The sequence below is a fragment of the Vombatus ursinus genome, unplaced genomic scaffold, assembly GCF_900497805.2.
Source record: "Vombatus ursinus unplaced genomic scaffold, bare-nosed wombat genome assembly UNPS02005286.1, whole genome shotgun sequence".
NCBI classification, from domain to species: Eukaryota; Metazoa; Chordata; class Mammalia; order Diprotodontia; family Vombatidae; genus Vombatus; species Vombatus ursinus.
Window position 1 is genome coordinate 9946968 of NW_020945064.1, and position 7746 is coordinate 9954713.

At 39.8% G+C, this 7746-nt stretch overlaps 1 pseudogene; it reads right to left on the reverse strand.

Moving 5' to 3' along the window:
• Positions 1 to 3548: 3548 nt before the first annotated feature.
• LOC114030988 lies at positions 3549 to 4567 on the reverse strand (annotated as a pseudogene).
• Positions 4568 to 7746: the final 3179 nt, after the last annotated feature.

Below are 7746 nucleotides of genomic sequence, written 5' to 3' on the forward strand. Positions count from 1 at the left end.
AATGGATCACTTTTCCACTTATACTAGTAGGGCAAAGAGCTCTGGATTTGCAGTTAGGAGACTTGAGTTTGAATCCAGGCCCCTTCTACCCATATTATCTGTGTGACCTTGGTCAAATAACTGAAACTCTTGATGCCTTGGACCTTTCTCATCAATAAAATGAGTAGGCTACATTGATGGGGTAGGGGTGAGTGGGTAGGGGGAGAGGGACAGCTAGCTGATGCAGTGGATAGGGTGCTGGGCCTGGAGTCAGAAAGACTTATTTTCCTGAATTTGATTCTGGCCTCAGATGCTTGCTGGCTATGTAACCCCAGACAAGTCACTTAACCCTATTTACCTCATTTTCATCGTTTGGAAAATGAGCTGGAGAAGGAAATGGTGAACCACTCCTTTGTCAAGAAGACCCCAAATGAGCCCGTGAAGAGTTGGACACGACTGAACAACAACAATATTGATGATAGAATAAGTGCACAAATTGTGGTATATAAATATAGTGGAATAGTCACTGTAACAAATGACAGTTATTCAGAAGATTGCGAGACTTATATGAACTGATTCAAAGTGAAGAAAGCTGAGCCAGGAAAACAATATGCACAATGGCTACAAGAATCTAAATGAAAAAACAACAAAAGCAAAAGCAAAACCCAAATTAAATGTGTCATTTGAGGGACTCCTCTCAACTCTCTTGTGCAAGAAGGTTTTCTTAGCCTCCTCCCTTCTCTCCCACACTTCCCTTGGAGATTACCATCTATCTCTTCTGTACAATATAAGCATCTTGTGAGTAGGGATTGTTTCATATTTTGCATTTTTATCCCTAGCACAGTTTCTGGCACATAGTAGGTGCTTAATACACGCTTGTTGATTGATTATATATCCTTTATGTCCATGCTAGAATGTGAGCTCTTTGAGGGCAGGGGTTGATTTTAATCTTTCTTTGTACCCCAAGCCTTAGCACATTGTCTGGTACATAGTAAGTACTTAAGTTTTTTGACCGACTGGTTAACTAAGTAATGAAAGAGAAAAAGAGCAACAATAACAAAGAAATGAGCAAATAAATAGATAAGCAAATGAATGAATAAACAAATTGATAGATAAATTGATTGATAGAATATATAGGCTGGGCTAGTAGATCTTAATATCTAAGGTATGTTTCCATTCTAATAGTCTGTGCTCCTAGGAGAAGTATTTTCCATAATGTATTCCAACTGTAGTAGGATAATGGCTTTAAGTCAGTACTGTGGTATAGTTTAGAACTCATGCCCATAACAAGGAAGGAAGGTGGCATAGTTTTGTGCCAATTAGAGGGGATGGGGCAATTAGGCATTGTGCACACCTCTCTGGGGCTAGGGTTATCACATGAAGCTGGTTGGCCCTGGCAGAGAAGCAGCTTCTCAGACCTGACTGAATTCCAGCTCCATTTGGACTGCTGACCATGTGGGTTGTGACTACATCTTTTCAGAGGAATAGAAATACAAGGGCAGCTATAACCTACTATATGTCCTTGAATCTGTGATATGTTTTGCATAACTAAAAAGTTTATTGGATGTGCCCTGTAAATCAGGTTGCTTGGTGGATGAAATGCTAGTCTGGGATTTGGGAAGACTGGAGATCAGTCAGGTACTTACTACCTATGTGACCCTGGAAAGGTGACACAATGTCCGTCAGTCTCAGTTTCCTCATCTGTAAAATTAGAAGGTTGGACTCCATCACCTCTAAGGTCCCTTCAAGTTCTAAATTTGTGATCCTAGGTTGGTCAATTGGCTTTGCTGGCCAGTCTACAACGTTCATCGAACACAATCAGTAAAAGATATGTTGAAGTTATCAAACCTGCTCTGATTTTGGGAAAGGTAGAGAGGAAAAGTTTACTCTCTTGTCTTTTCCTATCTCTACAGGTTTTGGACCCTAGGAAGTTCATGCGTCTTCTTAAAAGAAAGGATAAGGATTGGGGGGGGTGAAGTAAGAAGAGGAATCTGCAAGATTCAGGAAAATTTGGAGCTTCTACATAGGATGGTAGCTGGCCAAGAGCTTGATTCTGAGTGTTTTTGAGATTTTTTCCTGCCTTTGTGAGCATGAAATGCCATCAAGCACCTAGGCAAAATTTTGTGAATAGTTCATTTGTCTCTGGCTCCCTTGGCAGCCTCCTCCATCCCAGAATTGTCCACAAGTCCAAAGCTGTCTCCCAGATAGAGTAACCAATAAGTCCTGCTCTCAGTAATTATGGCAACCTTAATGGAGGGATCTGGGGCTGATTCCTATGTGTTTTTGGCACTAAAAAAGCATTACAGGGTAAGGCTTTTCCTCATTTCTGAGGGAGAAGGGAAGGGGGGCCATAAGTATATCATGGCCATAAGTATATCACAGACAGGCCCAGGGACTCAGTAAAAAGTACAATAAACTGGACACAACAGAGAATGGAATTTCTCATGGCTTGGAAAGGCAGTTTGATATCTGGCACGAGAGCACTGACCTTAGAGCTAGACTTTAAAGCTGGATTTGGCATTCAGGGTCACCTTTTGCCAGGCAAATGTGTACTCTTAGATGAGACATAGCCTCTCTGAGTCTCAATGTATTCATCTGTAAAATGGAAATAATATGTGCACTACCTAACACAGCATCATTTTGAGGAACAAATTAGAAAATGGTTGTGAAAGTGCTTGTAAATCATAAAATTATATATAATATAACATTATTATTATTATCTCTATTATTATTATTATCTTATTTCCCTTCCCCATAGAAGCCACAGTCAAAGGCAAGTGTGGATTTTATGTGAATGCTATAGGTAGCTGCCTACAAGGAAAGAACCTTATATACCCCAGGATTACCAAGTCATAGAATTTCAGCGTTGGAAGGGACCCCAAAGGTCATATAGGCCAACTAATACTAAAAAAGGATTTCCTCTGGTCATCCAGTCTTTTTTTTAAAGACCTTTTTTTTAAGTTAGGAGGAACTCCTTACCTCTTTGAATCAGCACATTCCATTGGTAGATAGGAATCATTGTTAGGAAGGTTTTTGAATCTCAATTTCCCTCAGCAAATCCCAACTCTTGCTCTTAACTGGTCCTCTGGGGCCAGGTAGAACAATCCTAATCCCTCTTTTATGTTATGAACTATGAATTTTTGAAGACAGTTGTCATGTCCCCCCTAAGTCTTTTTTCCCCCTCCAGGCTAAACACCCTGTTTCTTTCTTTTATTTTTGTTTCTTGTTTTTTTTTTTCTTTTTGTTTTTGTTTCCTGGAAGCTACAAGTCTTTTCTGGATCTACAAACCTGATTAAATGGAAGCAGTAGTTATGTTCCCCAATCCCTTTCCCCACTAACTCACTATTTCTCAGTCTTCAAAAAGTCATCAAAGATAGGAAAAGAGATTAAAAACTTTCCCCCAATCCTGCTCTCTTACCTCATGAAAAAGCAACGCTTTATCTCTGGGCACAAAAAAACTCATGGTATTTTGTGCTTTCTGAGTTACCTTTACAAAGCAAACTTGGAAAAAGGGAGAGGTGGGGTGGTAGATGGCATGAGGAAATGTTATAGGGTGAGGTCCGGTCTACTTAGTTTTTATACTGAAAGATTTCTTCTCCTGTCTCATGGAGAAGACAGGTATGGATGATTGTCTCTGTTGCCGCATAAGGGTTACAGTTGGCAGAGGAGCAACCATTTTTAAAGTAGTCCTTCTCCTGGCCAGTCACCCCAGGGAGTGTGGATACTGGTACCACAGTTGGTCACATCAGCAGGGAACTGATTGATATTAAATGTCTTATGGAAACCCAACAGGTAACAGACATTATCCAGATCCCCTTTGGGGTCTTGGTGTGAATGTGGTACCGGTGTTGTTTACTTAGTCTCTTGATGGCTTGACCATTCCCATCTCTCATGGCCTCATCAATGAGGTTAGTTGGATTGGAATCAAATGTTATGATCATTCCAAAATCATCACACACCTGATGGAGAATGAAGGGGGCAACCTAGAAGTGTTTCCCCATTTCAGTCCCTTCACAGGGTCCTATCTGGAGCTGCCATTACTTCAGCATTTGTCTCCTGAGTTTTGACTCACGCAAGCACGCTAGCTTCCACTAAGTCTTTATCCACTCCCACACCACAGCAATATGAACCTTGGGGCCCAGGGAAGTCATTGAAAGGCCTACCAAAAGGGTGTCATTCTGTTCCCATTAGAGTATACTCTTGCTCCTTGCCAACAGGGTGCCTAGTTGGACATCATGTCTTATATCCATTATAGGCGTACATCAAATTGGTCTCTGCAGTTTGAGGTTATATTTGAAAACTTCACAGAAAACCAGTTTGTGGAATCCTTTCTGAAGAAGTCTCAGAATAGAGCAGCAGAATAAGGGAGATGTCATTATTAGAGCCATCAGACTGGAAAGTGCTGGAACCATCCAAATTCCATTTGGGGACCATCAGTGCTCTTTAGTTCACAGTCTAGGGTCTGGATTTTATACTCATCAGTGTCATTGACTCAGATATTCAAAGCCAGAATTTTGTTTCCCTGAGGCAGGTCCAGGTACATCAGCTTGATATTTTTGTTCAAGTAGGAACTGCTTGAAGCAGCCATGTTGGAAGCTGTCCTTGGTCTGGAAAAGTGCAAGAAGGAGATGCCAAGACAGAGGGCACAGGACAATTGGTCAGATAACTGACTGGAGGGTTTAGGTGGTTTTCAAGGAGGTGGTAGTAGATCTGCCCCGCACACCATTTCTTTAACTGAACCTCACATGGAATCAGATGTATAGTTATTACTATTGTTCCTGTGTAAGTAGGGGGTATCAGAAGGCCCATCCCCTCATATTAAAACAAAACAAAACAAAACAAAACAAACCTCGGCCTTTTGTCTTTGGTGCTTAGAAGAAATGGCATATGCCACTGCTGGGCCCTTATCAGTGGTCTTTGAAAGATCATTCTGGTGACAGCTTAGTGGTACAATGAATAGAGCACTGGCCCTGGAGTCAAGAGGACCTGAGTTCAAATCTGACCTCAGACACTTGACACTTACCAGCTGTTTGACCCTAGGCAAGCCACTTAACCTTGATTGCCTTGCCAAAAAAAAATCATGCTGAACATGGTAAAAAAAAAAAAATCATGCTGAACATGGTAATGCAAGATAGAAGAAGAGCAGATGTTCCCATTTTCAAAAGAGAGAAGGGAATGGAGTCTGCAAACAATGAGCCAGTGAGCTTGACTTCAAATCCTGGCTAAATTCCTGAACATATATTTAAAGGGATGGTTAGTGAACATCTAGAAAAGGAAGAAATAATCACCAAAAAAGTCAACATGGTTTCAGCAAGCACAAGTGATGCCAAACTAACCTTATTCCCTTTTTAGAGAGGGTTACTAGGCTGGATTTACTAGGCTAGACTATACTGTTTATGAATGCTTTTATTACTGCATAGGGTTTATAGTTGGCAGAGGGATGGCCATCTTTGAAGTAGTCCTTCTAATGGTCAACCATCATGGGAATGTGGATGTCGGTGCCACAGGTGGTGTAGTTTATCTAGATTTCAGCAGTGCATTTTATAAAGTATCTTGTTATTTTTGTGAACAAGATAGAGAAATGTGTGCTAGACAATGTTATAGTTAGTTGGATTCTGGATGGTTGAATAGCTACAAACAAGAAGTAGTTATTAATGCATCATTATTCACTTGGAAGGAGGTATCTAGTAGAGGGCCTTAGGGATCTTTCATTGACCCCGTGCTCAACAATGATTTATATCATGATATAGATGCTTTAATTTTAAATGATGAATGCTAAAATTATATTTATGTGTAATTGGGAAAAATAAAATATTATTAAAAAAAGATATATATATACTTACTTATCAAATTTTCAGATGATACAAATCTGGTCTTGGCTTGGCTGACTGATAGGGACCAAAATGAATTTGACGGGATAGAATCTTACCTGAATCTATCATGATGAAATGTAATAGGGGTAAAGGTAAAATTTTATACTCGGATTCAAAAGTTTTGGACTTAAAAAGTACAAATTGGGAAGATATAACTGGGCTTCAGTTTGTCTGAAAAAAATCTCTAGGTTTCAATGGACCACAAGCTCGATGAGATTCAATGTTATAATATGGCAGCCAAGAAATGAAATGTGTTTTCTGGTTGCATTATGAGAAGCATTGGGTGAGGGAGACTATGGTCTGGGTATATAATCTGTCCTTATTAAGACCAAATATAGTGTATTGTGTTCAGTTCCAGATAAGCTGGCAAATGTCCCAAGGAGGGTGGTCATGATGGTGAATGACCTCCAGTTCATGCCTCATGAAGATTAGTTGTAGAAACTAGGCCTATTTAGTCTGGAGAAGAGATGATTGATGGTACATGATAGCTGTCTTTAAGTCTTTAAAGGACTCTCACGGGTAAGATGAATTATACTTTCTATGGTTGGCCTCAGGCATAGAACTAGAAACATACAAAATGGTGAGAAGAAATGAGTGTAAAACAGCAGATTTTTGTCTTAAAGTAAGGAAAAACTTCCTAATAATCAGAGCCATCTAAAAGTAGAATCATATATCTCAGAAGATAGAAGGCACCCTCTTCACTAAAAGTCTCCAAGCATAGGTTGGATGATAACCTGTTGGCTGTGTTGGAAAGGGAATTCCCATTCAAGTATGAATTGAAATACATGGACTCTGAGACCCTTTCCAACAGGACAATATTATGTTTTTACCTTTAGAGCCTCATTTCTTTAGCTTAAAACTCTTATTTTTCAAAAGGCAAATCTCCTTGGGAAGGGCAGGGTAATAAGCTAGTGCCAATCACCAACAATCAGTGTCAGTTAAAGCACCTTATCCTTTCCATCATCATACTTAAGTAAAAGCAGGTTGTGATAGAAAGGAGAAGGGAGAGAGGATGGGAACACTAGAAGACTGTGGTATAAGAGAAAGAACACTGGGCTAAGAAGGGCCGTAACCAGCAGGAAGTGACCCAGCCTTTGCCGTAGGCTGCTAAAAATTTGGGGGATGTTTTCTTTTTGTGACAGTCCTCTGCCTTGTGGTCTTCCTTTGACCCTACATCTAGCACAACTCCCTCACCTAGCCCCCAATCACCATCCCTCTAGGGCAGAGTTCTTAACCTTTTTTCTGGGCCATGGACCCCTTTGGCAGTCTGGGGAAACCTAAGGAACTCTTCTCAGAATCATGTTTTAAATGCATAACATAAAATACATAGAAAACCAATTATATTTCAATACAATTATCACAACTTTAAGAACAAGTTCATAGACCCGGGTTAAGCACCTTTGCCCTAGACTCTTGTCACTGGGTCACTTGCCCTAGGTCCTTTCATTTCCCCTCATTGTGCTAGTGTGACTCCTTCCCCAGGGAAGACTTCTGCTCTGTGCCACTGAACTTGGAAATCCACATAATGAGAGAAGCCACAGGGTGTCTTTGGGTCATGCCCCAACTGAATCTGCCCAAAGTGCTCAAATTCCTGGTTACTACTTGGACTAGAAGACCTGGATTATAGTTCCAACTTTGCTTTGTACTAGCTGTGTGAATGTAGTTAAGTCCCTTCTCTGATTCCCTGTGTTCTTATCTATAAAATGAGGATAATAGTATTTATACTTATTACCTTAAAAGATTATTGTGGGGAAGCGCTTTGTAAACTATAAAATGATATAGAAATCTAGATAATTTTCAATTTTCAATTCAAATGAAAAATCATATATTTATATATTATATTAAATTATATATTATATTAAATTATATATTTATATGGTACTTTAAAGTTTAT